This window comes from Sarcophilus harrisii, chromosome 4, assembly GCF_902635505.1.
Source record: "Sarcophilus harrisii chromosome 4, mSarHar1.11, whole genome shotgun sequence".
Classification (NCBI taxonomy): Eukaryota; Metazoa; Chordata; class Mammalia; order Dasyuromorphia; family Dasyuridae; genus Sarcophilus; species Sarcophilus harrisii.
Genome location: NC_045429.1, coordinates 462,350,788 through 462,364,862, shown reverse-complemented (window position 1 = coordinate 462,364,862; position 14,075 = coordinate 462,350,788). Strand labels below are relative to the sequence as shown.

The 14,075-nt window shown below is 49.2% G+C and overlaps 1 long non-coding RNA gene across 1 annotated transcript; it reads left to right on the top strand.

The window, feature by feature from the left end:
• The first annotated feature begins 410 nt into the window (after positions 1-410).
• On the top strand, positions 411-8,587 carry LOC116423795. Its single transcript, XR_004234319.1, has 3 exons — positions 411-620; positions 5,463-5,567; positions 8,181-8,587. It is a non-coding gene; the product is annotated as an uncharacterized LOC116423795 (long non-coding RNA).
• The last annotated feature ends 5,488 nt before the right edge of the window (positions 8,588-14,075 follow it).

The following is a 14,075-nucleotide window of genomic DNA, read 5'->3' as shown; positions in this document are numbered from 1 at the left end:
GTTTATAACTTAGGAATTTTCGTTTGAAAACATCCATCTGTAATTATGATGTAATTAATGTAATCCCCGAAAGCCCAGACAGCTGGATCCAATCAATTAATCAGAAGTGTGACATAGGTGCAAACAAGCCCCTAATCAATTTGAGAGCAATAGAGATCTTTGGTGGTTGGATAACTACAGATGCTACCACACTGACGACATCCATGATCACCTGAGAGAATCTGACACACCCCTGGGCCTACATATAGCTCCGGAAGCCATTTGTCTGTGTAGTGGCTGCCTCTGGCAGGTGAGGCCTTCTAAAAGGGAAATGGAGTTTTCTCTACACCTCCTCCTGCAGACCAGGTGATGGTCTTTTGAACTTTAAAAGGTCAGAAGATGTAGAATTCCTACTAATCGATAAGAGTGTAGCCAGAGCCGAGATGGCTGATGGCAGCATTTGCATTGGGATCTGAGAGATACAGTAAGAACAGACTAGTTATACCAAAAAAAGAAAAGAAAAAAAGGGGGTTTCAGGGAATTAACCCCTCAGGGTTAAGAGATTTGACTTCCCAAGAGCCCAGCAGAGAGCTCCACCTAAGGAGTCAGTGAAAGAAGAAGGGACTCGGTTACCAAGGACTGTGAGTTACCCTTTGCCACACATGTTCCCTTCTCCTCTATTTTGCTATAATATTGGTCCTACTCTCCCGAAGACATCGTGTGTACAAGGATGTTCTTGTTTTGGGGTTGGGGATGTGTGTGTGATGGTGACAAGGAGTTGGATTGTTTCTGTAACAGGGGACTTTTTCCTATTTGCTTATTAAATGTACTTTTCAAAAAGCAAACAAACTATAACTGATAATGAATGGGAGTCATGCTGATGGGGGCTCACAAACATATACCAGCAATGATAATCCAGCAACCTTCAGTTCTAGGTTTTCCGTAAAGTAAATTATCAATTTACTTTACAATATTTACAATATTACTTATTCCGTAAAGTAATTATCAATTAAGGAGAGGAGACGAGTCCATTGGGTGTGCTACCCTATGGGGACTTTCTGGAACAGTTTGGGGTTCTATATACTGATGAGAAATGATTGAAAAGACTTTATCAGAGATTCTCACTCATAGATATATTAGAGAGAAATGATCTTTTTTCTCACTCTAGAATACAATTAATTTACTTTTCTTTAAACATCAGGCCCTTTTGCTTGTTTGAATGTTGAGGTATAAAATTAGAGGCTATATGGATTGTCATACCTCTAAAATTCCCATGGCTGGCAGGTCAACTGAAGTATATTATGGTGACTCATAAACGTTCTTTTTTAAAAATTCCCCCTTTAGCTGACCTATGGTGCTTGTCTTACTTTGTGCCATGAGTCCAGACAACTTGTTTCAGAGCTTGCTGAACCCCAGATTTGTAGGGTAAGGTTTGCCTGCTGTCCAAAAAACCCGAGTCATTAATCCTGAGTGTTTAAACCCTTTGGGGGGAACCACACCTCTTGGGGCTTCTCTAGATTTGTTTTCATTTTAAGTTAATCTGACTGTCCTAGTGTGGAGTGTTTTAGGAACTCCTCTTCTTAACACATTGTCAGGGAGCCTTTGAGGAAATGTGAGATGCTCTCCCATATGGAGACCCTGAGGAAATGTATGCCTTGACCTTGCAGGCTATTTTGGGGGACATTTGGTACAGCTTATTTGTGAGAGGGACACGTCGAGGTATTTTGTCTGGTCCACCAGTTGCCCCATATTCTAAGGGGGATCGTGAGAGCATTTCCAAGCATGGACGCTTTAGGTCTTCATCTGAGAGTGATAGGATGAAAGTGTCCCCAATCTCTCCGGGGAGAGTCCCACAGAAAGAGAGGCGCACACGGCCATCGGCATTTCTTGGGTTCTTTTTCCATCATTATTTCTTGGGTGCTTTCTCCATCGTTCTTTAAGATTCTGGAGGAAGCCTCAAGTATGATCCTTTGTTTAAGCCATAGGACAACTCCAAGCTCATCAGTCTTTGCCTAGACCCAGCCCGTGCTTCGGTCTTGTTCACATGCTGACTTCCAGAGGATCCTATTTCTCCAGGATCTTCTCTAAAGCAAAATCATGTCAGACCTCCACTGCCTTCCTCCATGGCCTCCCACAGCAGCCTGTATCCTCCCAGGTGCCCCTGCCCAAGCTCAATCCCATCAGTCTCCCCGACCCTGTGATGCCATCAGAACTTAGATGTGTCACCTCCATTTTGCAAGGTCCTCTTCTCTGCCGGGTGATCTAAGACATGAATTCCGCCATGGATGAATGACTAACTTTCCCCAAGAGACGCAAGTGGGATTTCTGCTAACCTTATCAATGAGAATGTGTAGAGTGACCGCTGTGTCCGGGGCTCCGCCGAGGTTCCCCTCTGCTGGCTCACCGTGGTGTGGTGATGACCCTCAGTACTTGGAGACTGGGCCAGCAGCCAAACTCTCAGCAGAGAAAGCTCCCAGAACAGGCCAGTGTCGAATGACACTTGAGATCAAGCTTGAGATCAACCGAGCCAATCGTAGTCATCTCCAGATAGATGAATGTCTCAGCCATGGCAACCCTGGAAGACCTTCTGGACTTGTACAGGGGCTGTGACCTGTTAGTGGAGGGACTACCTAGGCCCAGGAAACAACACACTAGGATAGAACCGAATTCCAGAACTCTGGTGCCCCGTAGTCTACTGTGAGGGGGAGATTTCCTGAGAAGTTTTTTGACTTCTGGGGGGGAGGAGAAGGTCTCAGTCATGCTGCCCGAAGCTGGAAAAGCCATCTGGGAGTCTACGCCATATTGGACAGGAGGGAAGAGACTAAAAGACCTGGACTTGGCCTTCCACTGTTATTTTGAATTATGTAAACAGGGAAAAGAGGTTGCCGTTCTAATAATCCCAAATTTGTTTCCTTCTATAGAAAGTCTGAGCCCCTTAGGGTAGTAACATTAGGCTGGGTGGGTGTATGACTGTGTGAAGATGGAAATGGAGTCCCCAAAATGTCACCAAAAGGGTCACCTGTTTATCAACTCCAAGGGCTGCTGAGGGAGTCCAAACCACAGCCTAGTGCCATTAGGGAAAATGTCTGTTGGTGTTTTGAAAGGTAAAGAGGAGCTCAGTGGAACATCTGGGTACTTGTCCCCCAAACCAAGGACAAATAAATTTCCCCACTAAAGTTAGTCCAAAGTCTTCTAGAAACAAGACTTTAGGATCCCAGTGAAAAGGGGAAAGAATTCTACTCATGAGCTACTGCAAAGTCTTTGTGAAGCTTTCCCCATGGTTCTATAGTCCTCTGTTCTATAGGATAGAATATATATATATATATATATATACATACACATATATATAGCTCTATTCTATAGGATAGAGCAAAGATTGTCCTACCCATTATCTTGAGTGCTTGGATATTTAATTTAAGGATACTTTTGCCTTCATCTGTGAGGATTTGAACACAATGTAGATTCAAGCTTTGCTCTAAGAGTTCATAGAAACAACTCTGGGTGGAGCAGCATGAGAGAGACAGTGGTTTTGAGGGGTGTGTGTGTGTGAGTGTGTGTGTGTGTGTGTATGTGAGTGTGTGTGTGTGTGTGTGTGTGTGTGTTGGCTCCTAAGATAGAGTTTAGGGTCAGCCCCTGACCATGCAGCTGCCCCATAACGAGTCTGAGTTCTGAGTTTGAGAGGAGCATGGCTGTGGTCCCTTGGCAAGGCTTAAAGGGCTCCTATGTGGGGCCATATGAATGCTGGCTGTTATCATGTTGTTCAGGGATTTCCTGCTCAGGTATGAGCCTTTTATTGATTTTCTACTCATTCTGTCCAGACTGATTCTGTACCACATATAAACATATGTACATACGTATGTGCTATTATTATCCTCATTTTAAATATGAGTAAACAGAGGCTGAGTTTTCCCGATGTGGAGCCATGTCTGTTTCTTGACCAGACCGTGCAGAACACTGGGGTTCATTTTTTTGGGGGGAAGATTGACGGTATCTCTCATATCACAGATTAAAGGTCCAATAGCCCAACCCTCAGATTTTACAGATGGGGAAACTGAGACCCCAAGAGCCTAAGTGACTAATCCCTGGTGACTAGTATTTAGGGGCAGCCACTGGTAGAAAGTGGGCAAGCTGGGAATTGGACACAGATTTGCCCTCGACCACCACGCCTAGAATTTGTTCCAGGGTCCTCTGGGAACCTTTCTATGGCTAGGACCTACCCAGCACCTAATAAAGGAGGAGGTTGTCCACTCTTTCCGTCTTGGTCTCCAGAGCAGGAAACTGGGCTCCAGCATCCCCCTGGAGACCCCCTGACAGAGGCCACGTCCCCCTGCGATGGGGGAGGGAAGGGATTCTGGGTCCGGCTGGATGCTTGGGAGACCTTTCCCCCCGATCCTTTCATACGGGGTCGGCCACCAGAAGGAAGCTTCCCTTCCTGGGCTCGTGGCAAGGACTGGACGAGCAGAGAGGCCTCCAGCTCTGGGAGCAGACGGTTCTGGCTCTGCCCCTCACCACATGGGCGATTCTACTTCCTCGGCAGGCCTCAGTTTCCTCATCTGTCCCACAACGACTCTGGATCTGTGCTCCTCTGGTCCAGAAGCCCTTTCCGGCCTGGTGTGCGTCCCCCAGAGCCCGGCCTTCCTCCTAGAGGCCCAGAGCGGGCGGCGGCCCTTGACAGGCCCCCGCCCCGCGGCCCCCTCCCCGGAGACGGGGGCTTCAGTCAGATGGCAACTCCCCTCCTAGCGCCCAGGTTCTGCCGCCTGTTTCCAGCCTCATCCCCACAACGGGCACTAATTGAAGGGGAAGGGCTGCAATTAAATTATCCTTGTCAGGGCGAGCATTTCACAAGCTCTCCTGCTTCATTAGCAAGTTACATAACATCCTCTGCACAGAAAACACCGAGTCCTCAGACTCACCCAGACCGGCCTCGTGCCCCTTTGTCCCGAGTCGGTGTCTGGGGGGGGGGGGACGGAGCAGGGAAGACAGAGCGGGGAGGACAGGGTGGGGCTGCTCAAGGCTGCTGTGGCCTGGCCGGAGATCCCTCCTCCCTCCTCCCCCCACCCCGATTTTTTCAGGAACTTTGGCCTAGAGAAGAGAACAAATGCTGAATTTGGAGTCAGGGAGTCAGGGGTCCGGGGGGGTCTTCTCCCCAAAAAAGGGTCTGGACCAGCTTCTAATGCCTGTCTCTGAATATTAAAATCATAGAAACAGTGACAGCCCGTCCTGTCCACAGCCCTTGGGGGATCACACAAGTCCTGGTCTGAGGAGCCCCCCACAACTTCAGCCCCACCTCCCCTTAAGTCCAAACCTGGCTGCCCCTGTCACTGACCTCTCTGGGACTCGGTCTCCTTATCTGTGAAATGAAGCTAGAAATAGCACCTTCTTGTGAGGGTTCAATGAGCTAATGGTGGCCAGGAGCCGTATAAATGCTGTTATTGTCATTCAAGGCCTCTGACTGGCCCACCTGCCATTGCTTTCTCTCCTAGGACTGATTGGCTGAGGATCGTGGGGTTTTAGAGGGACTGCTCGTGGCCCCCAACCAGTTTCTCCACAAGAATGAGCTGTTTCCATCTCTAATTCAGGAAACATTAGTAAGTCTAAGCCATGGCAGTAATAATGATGGTAAAGGCTTGGGGAGGGGGCTCAGGGAAGGTTTTCTTGTCAGGGGTGAGAGGGGGCCGGACACGTGGCAGCCCCGGGACTCCAGCACTCGGGGCTCTGGACCCCAGGTCCCACCTCTGCCTCTGCTCCAGCTCTGGGGTCACTCAGGGAGTCTTGGGGGAAGGCGGCGAATGCCAAGACAGAAAGGGGCTCCATCCCAGGGCAGAGCCACGGTGTGAACCCGGATCTCCTGACTCGGTTCCTGCCTCCGCATTCAGGCTGTGCCGGGCCCCAGGCTCTCCGGCTCCTGGCCTCTGGCTCCCCTGTACGAGACAAGAACGCTGATTGGCTAGAGCTCCATCCGTGATCTAACCCTCCAGCTAGATGAGGAGCCCCAGGCAGGGAATGGCTGGGAAACCAAGGCAGGGAGACCGAGGCGGGGAGACCGAGGCGGGGAGCCCGAGGCAGGGAGCGGCGGCTCTCCGGCTGCCTCCGGACCAGGCCCCACGCTGAGCCTCCTCTGCCAGGTGGGGACGCCGTCCCGGGAGAGCTCTGCGGAAGTCTGGGAGGTTCGGGAGCCGCTGTCTGCCGGGAGTTCTGCGAACCTTTATATAGAGAAATGTCAGCTATTCCTGTGCACTGTGGGAGGCGGAGATGGGCTCCTTCCTCCTCTTGTCAAAACTTGGGGAAGACAGTAGGAGGGTGTGAGTGGAGAGAGGCCGCATCCCAACTCTGCTCACTCAGCTGGAGCCCTGGGGGGGGGGCGGTAGACCCCCAGCCCTGCCACTGGAACCAAGGGAAGGTAGCGTGCAACCGGGATTACTGCACAGGACCGGAGTAGGGGGGGCTCAGGGAGGCAAATCAGGGCATGGAGGGGACCCAGAAAGGGGCAGCAGCCCAGCCAGTTTGTGGCCGGCACCCTGAGCCTAGAGCCAGGGAGAAACGCATTCAAATCCTGCCCTGGCCCAGCAGGAGCTGAGCCTCCCTGGGCCCATTTCCTCATCTATAAAAAGGAGGAGAGCCCCAAGTGCTGAGCTCATGGTTCTGGGGCTCCCGGGAGGTGAGGGCGCTAAAGCACGTGGGAACCTGATCCACGCTAGAAAAATCCGGCCTTGCTGCCATCCTCCAAGATGGTTCCAAGCCCAAGCACAGATCCAGGAGCGGGGCGCCGAAACCCAGCCCAGAATAAGAACAGCCATGGGAAGGGGGCCCCTCCGGGCGTGGGACTCTGGGGAAAATGATTTGGAAGAACTGGGGTTCCTTCCCCCTCTTTTGTCTTTGCTAAAAGGGGTGACTCTCTGGGAGAGGGGACAGAGAGCAACATATTCTGATAGATATTGACTTAAATGCTTGTGAAAGAAGCCCTTGTGTGTGCCCAGGACACTTCATTCTTCACAGAAGGAGTCAGTTGGCTGCAAGGGACGCCTCTTCTGACAGTGTCATTTTACAGAGGGAGAAAGTGAGGCTGAATGATTTACCCAGAGGATCAGGGGAGCCCGGATCCTGAGCTGGAAGGGCCCCCAGAGAGCATCTGTTCTCCCCCTGCCATTTGAAAGAGAAGGAACCGCGAGGAGGGTGCTGCCCCAGGGTGCCGGAGTGAGGGAGGGGCTGCGATGCAGACCCTGGCCTCCTACTCTTCTCACTTCCAAATGACTTTCTGGACCAGACCGAGGGAAATGCTTTGCTCTGTCCCCAAAGTGCCGGGGAATTGGGTTCGCCGATCTCTGCCCGTCCCACAGGGACAGCAGACACATGTCCCTGCTCGGTGAGGGGGCAGCTGGGCGGGGAGGGCCAGGCCCTCTTCCATGTCCCCAGTGTTCAGGGAGCTGCCGAGTCAGCTCTGCAAGCCCCGGAATTGGCCCCCACTCCAACCCGCTCCAGAGCGAGAATTCCCTGGACACAAACACAATCACGGGGCTGATGCATCGACAGCAAAGCGAGCCCCTGTACATGTTCACCAAACGCGCTCCAATCCCAGATCTTCTTGTCTCCAAACTAAGTTCCCTTCAGGTGGTAGCTTGCTGCTTCTCAGCATCCCCACATACAGTTCTGGATGGCAGACTCCCAAAGATGGGGAGCTCACTACCTTCTGGGACATCTCATTCCATCTTCTCATGGTGAGAAGAAGTTTTTTCTTTCTTCTGCTTTTCCCAACATCAAGCCCAGATTGTCCCTGTACAGTTTTCATCTGTTGTTCCTGGTTCTGCTTTTGGGATCAAGCAGGAGGAGCCTAGATGCTTCCTCTAAACGCTCAGTCAGCCATCCCTCCCCCTGGGTTTCCTTTTCTGCCAGAGGCCATTCCCAGATGCTTTAGCTGGACTTCATGTGGTTTGGCCTTCGGGACCTTCATCATCCCGACTCATTCCCAACTTATCAATCTTCTGAAACTGGGCCCTGAAGGGAACAGCAGCCATCTTCCAGATGGGGTCCGACCAGGGTGGGTTACATCAGGACCACCCCTTCCCTCCTCCCCAAGGCTTTTCCTCTCCCAATGCAGACTGGGGCATTTTCCTTTGACTGCTATATTATGAAGATAATATAGACAGCACCCTGTGTAGCTTTTATTATTATTATCATCATTATCATTATTATTATTATTATAGACAGAGCCTTGTCCGAGAAGACAGTCACAGGTTCGGTTCTGAAGGACTCCTGAGCATCCTCCATGGCTCGGTGCCACCCCCGGCAGAGGGCCCCCCGGACTCCCGAGGAGCCGGCATCCCTCCGGCTTTGCCCGGGACTTGCCATCTGTAACGCGCACAGAGGATGTTTGGGTTCCCCTACATGGAGAGCAGCCCTCCTCAGCCAAGTGGCTCAGGGCTGCACCGAGCCCCAGCTCCCTAACGAGGAGAACAGGCCTGATGTTAAACAGGCTGTTTAGCATGCTGACCTATTTTTAGCTGAATCTTCTGCTGGTTGCTAAATATCTGTTTAAATACATGAATTAGCGCGTCTGTCAACAGTACTTAGAGCGGGAATAAAACATGATCTAACGGCGGAAGGTAATTTAAAACAAAAACATACAGCCTAATAAGCAGCTTCTTTCTGAAGGTTCTGGAACAGCCCTTGTTCTCGCTTTGCTCTCTCCCTCTCTTCTTGCATCTAGGCAGCAGTGCCCATAGCAACCCCGAGTGGGGCGAGGGAGACCACGGCAAAGGGTGGGCCTTTCTTCCTAGCCAGCGAGGGGGTGGGCGTTCCGCCCCTCACCCCAGACCGGGCGGAATGGGGCCATTGGCAGGTAGCCAGTCGGGGAGGAGGGGAGCCGTGTCTTCTCCATCGCCACCCCGGGAAACTGAATGAAAGACTTTGCCTCCAAAAGCCGATCTACAAACCCCTCGTTTGATTAGCAGCTTCCCCGTGTAATCCGAGTCCCGTGGGTTGGGTCTGAATGAAGAGAATCTCATGTTTTAATTTCTGCTGTCAGGAGTAATGGTACGTGGAGGAGGAGGAATATTAATTACACCCGGCAGGCTTCTTCAGACTTAGAAATCGCATAATGAAAGGGGCGGGAGATTTCAAAGTCAAGGAGCCCACTGCTGATGTGAGCCCCCTGGACTGGCCCGGCCACTGGACCTTCCCAAGGTGCCACGGCCAATGTTCTCCAGGCCCATCATCAAGCTCAAGGATGCAGCAGGTTGGCTGTGCCCTTCATCACACACTCACACTCACACTCACACTCACACTCACACTCACACTCACACCTGGGGATGAAAAGAAGGGGAGATGCGCCCTCTGAGCCAGCCACCAGCAGCAAAAGTTCCAAACCTTTTCCAAGTGGCTGATGTTCACTGTGAAAGAAGCTTTCTAATAGCATCAGGGCTGATTCTAGTGATGTGGCAAATGGCGTCACTATTGGATGGACTGTTCATTTGAATAAATGAGAGATCATTCATGGAACACACTTGGCACAGTGCCTGTCACATAGTAGGTGCTTATGAGGCGCTCGTTCTCCCCACCTCCAAGTTCTAGAGATGTCCTCTTCTTGATGAGAAGCAGCCAATAAGCCATTGGATTGAGGATCCTAGTTATTATGCTTTGAAATTACCTTGGGGTCCTTGGGGGGAGGAAATCTCAGTGAACATCTAGTCCAACCTAAACCTGAGCAAGGACTTGCTCTGCCACATCCCTGGTCACGCTGCCTTTGAAGATCCCTTGTGAGGGGAGAGTCCACTAAGCTTCCCCAAGAAGCCCTTTCCATTTTGGGCAGCTCTCGTCGTGAAAAGCTTTACATCCAACCAAAATGTGCCTCTTGGAAACGTCCCTTCCTTGCTCCCAAGTCTGCTGTCTGGGACCCAGCAAAGGGAGATATTACAGCCCTTCCAATGCTTGAAGGGGAGCTAGCATGTCCTATTCCTCCTGGAATCCCAAATTACCTTCAAGATGCCATCCAAGCTCCTACTCCTGTGGGAGACTAGTCCCTCTAGCTGTTACTGGCTTCCTCCCCAAGGTTTTTTTGAATCTACTTGCTTTGAGTTTTGTACACGTGTGTCCAAGTTGTTGTCCCCTTTCCCCTCAGCTGACTATAAGCTCCCTGAGGTCAGAGCCTGTTTCATTCATTGTATGAGTCTTCCCCACAATCCCTGACATACATTAGGTAAGAAACTCCAGTAAATCTCTAAATCTGAGCTCGAATCCCCTTGGCCAGCTCAAGCAAGACTAAGAACTTTCCTGGAGATCTTCCTCCCTGCTTCCCTCCTTCTTTGCCTCCCTTTTCCTTCCTTCCCTCCTTCCATCACTCCTTTTCTTCCTTCTTTCCCCCCCTCTCCTTTTTCCTGTCTCCCTTCTTTCCCTTCCTCCTTTCCTCTTCCCCTTCTTCCCTTTCTCCCTTCTCTTTTCCTTCTTTCCTTCCTTCCTTTCTTTCTCCCCCCTCACTCTGTGTCATAGTTGATATAGTTCCCCCCTGGCTACTGTACCTCCCTCCTCTCCTCTACCTCTCTGAACTGCACCTTGAGGCCCAATTCATATCCCATCGCCTTTCCCTTCAGCTTTTCCTAGCTATGCCCATTCTCATCGGTCTCAGACTATCCCAAACTCCCACAGCAAGCAAAATCTATACCACACAATTCAGCGTTTAATTATATACTGTCTTGTGTGCACCATTGTTTGACACTGCATCCCAATGTGGCTGGCAAGGGCACGCCTCTCCGAGCTGGGGGAGTGAACTCAGCTGCCACAGTTAGACACGCGATTCTTGGCTGACTCCGGGACCCTGGTCTGATGGCTTGGTTCCCCTCCCGCTATGGTGTGCTGTGTGCGCTGGATCTGTAAAGTACAGGAAAATGGAGACTCACACAGACAGCCTTTGATCTTGGTCGTTTCTCCCAGCGGATCAATGACCACATGGACACAGAGATGGAAGGGCACAGACTCCAGAGCCCCAGACCATGGTGCTGGCAGGAGCTCTGACAAATCCTGCTTGGCTGCTATTCCTCCCACTCATTCTCCCACAAACAACCACATACTGATTTGGTTAAAGACACCGGGATCATCCAGAACTTGTTCTGTAAGTGTCCCCCCTGGCTTATCGTAGCCCTGGTTGGGCAGAAATGTCCTTGGACACGTCTACTGGTTCTTAGTCACACCTCACCTTGGTCCCACCTGGAAGAACACCCACACTCATGCTCAGAGCTAATCACAGTCCTTTTGTTTCCCCAGCTAAAGCATAGGGTCTTTGCCAGCAGAGCCCGCCATTTCTGTGTCTGTTGCCAGGCAGGGGAAGGTCTGCTTAATGACCTGCATACAATGCCTTCCTCGTTTCAGCAGCTGGACAGCAGCCCTGCGGTTCTTCCAGAAGCCAGAGCCTAGGGTCATGGGTTACCCAAAATTATTAATAAGATTACGCTTTGGTAATTCTTCTTTATTTCAAATATCTATGATTTTGATGTGTGGATCCTCCATCCACTGATCCCTCTGAGCCTGATTAGGCTGTGTTTGGGAATTTCGCTAGATGGAAAACTTCCATCACCTTGTAGCCCAACTGTTCATATCCTCAATTCTTGGACCTTTCTCAAAGATTCTCCAGCTTGATGGGATCCTCTGAGGTACTTTTGAGCTTCTGGATAAAATCTAGGCTACCTCCAGGCCATATAATTCTGGGAAGGACTGGAGTGGAGGACTATAATAACAAAATGGACTTGCCTGAAAGGTGTTAGCCTAGACAAGTCAGAAGTCAGGCAAGCCCTACCTCCTTGTCTAGGAGATGGGGATGAAATCACGGCAGCCCTCTTGCCTAAGGTCTGACTTCATGGTATCTTTCTTTAAATTAAATTTTATCATATTCTTTTTTTTTTTAACAAAATGACTAGAGAGTTGAAGAGTCAGAAGGAAGCTGTTTTCCAGCCCCTTCTTGAGTCAGCATGAATCTGGGAAAGTCATTTAAGTCACATGTCTTCAGTCAGCTTTCAAAGTTACAGAGTGCACACCGTTCTTCCTTGGGAGAAGGAGTTCCTTATGTGGAGCTCCATATATTGATTCAATGATGAATTTACCAATCCTCTATTTTGACGGCTTCTTCATTTGTCAGTCAGTCCAGTCCCATTCCAGCCCCACTCCAACACACCATCCCTGGTAACAAAAACTGAAAGAGGAATGAGAGTATTTTAATCCTACAAACCAGAATCTCAATGGAGTCCGATAACAAGTGAATGCTCCCACTTGTTCAAAGAAGGGAGGAAGGTACATTTTTCCATCTCTTCTCCATGGCCAAACTTTGGCCCCAGGATTTCTTTCTCAACCTTGTGAACTTAAGTCAATGTTCTGATCTTTATTTTACTTCTTCAATATTATTGACCTAAGTGCACCCGCTGTTCACACAACTCCACATCATAGGGATTGGGCACATCAGGAAAAGGTCCCATTCCATGGAAGAGCCAGTTGGCCATTTGATACAATTGAGAAAAAGTGAAAGGATCTCCCTTCAATGTCTCATTGTGGCAAGGAAGTGACCCTTGGCTGCTTCTCAGAGGCCATACTGATGGACAGAAAGTCTCAACAGCTGGGAAAATGTCAGGTCTAGAACTGGAGATAGCTGTCGATGGAGAACAGATCTGGGTAACTTCAGAAGGAGTTCTTAGCACCTTTGTCACAAGCTGATGGATTTTTTCAAAAATAAAAACTCTCAAAAATCATCTATTCTGTAATAGAAAGATTTCAATCTGAGCTGGAGGAGAGAATACCTCTTCCAACAAAATGATAGATCACTGTACTCTTGAAATAGGAAGAGCTATTGAGAAAACATCTATGGGCAAACATATATGTACATAGAAATCCCCATTTTTAAAAAAAGTCTCTTTGGGATATAGACCTAATAATGCCATATATTCCTTTAGTCAGTCAGTCATAAACATTTATTAAGCTTCTATGTGCCAGGCACTATGCAGTGTGTGTGTGTGTGTGTGTGTGTGTGTGTGTAGATGGAACAAAAGATAGAGCCTGGAATCAGGAAGACCTAAGTTCAAATATAGCCTTGAATACTAATTATGTGACCTTGAGCAAGTCATTTAAAACAATCTCTACTTGCCTTATTTTTCTCAACTATAAAAAGGAGATGATAATAGTACCTATTTCACAAGGTCATTGCAAAGATCAAATGAAATAATATTTATTTTAAAAATTGGTTAGCACAGGGCCTGGAATATAGTAGGTGCCATACAAGTATTCTCCCTTCTACAAAAGTCTTGGCTATACCCAATGGCACTTTCCTCTCCGTGTTTATGTTTACTTAGAAAGTGAGGTCCTTGAGACCAGGGGACTATTGTTGTCTTTCTTTGTGTACCTGGTATTTAGCACATAGTAGGTACTTTGTAAATGTTTGTTGATTGATTCACTGATAATGATTATGTCTAAATATTTTATTCAGGGAAACAAGGAGGTAGTGATAGAGACAGGGACAGCTGGCTGGAATTAGAGGCCCCAGTCCATAATGACTCACTGGTGTTCAGTAGCCACTGGTGCTTGGAATCCAGTAGGTGCTTAATAAATACTCCCAGATAGATACACATTTCTGGCCTAGCAGCTGTAGGACAATCTTTGCTGTATTTGGAGCAGAAGCCATGCCCTTCATTAACTAGGTTCTTATTCTATCTCCATCCCTTTAGAAAGCCTCAAGGGGGCAATGCAAAGGAAAAAAAAATTAGACGAGACAGCTGAAATCTGCTCAATTTTAGTAATGTCGAAGTTTTCATTTTCTATTCATGGACCGCAATGGGTGACTTTGATCTCGACAGGCCCAAGAGTGGCGCCCACTAACAATAGAGACTGTTAGAAAGGGAAAGTACCTGGCAGAGCCGCTCTAATTCAGTGCTGGGCCTCCAGAAACTGGCCCCAAACTGCCCAGGCTGCCTGAATGAGCCTCGAATCCAGAAAGCCTTTCAGTAAAGGAGGCAGCCTGAGCTTCTGACTTGGTGCTTCTCCATCTTTGCCCGAGGCACTCTGTTGCCCGTGGGCTCGTCACCCGCTTCCAAATTCTTTTGTTTCTTTCCATTGGGTCCCTATTCTTT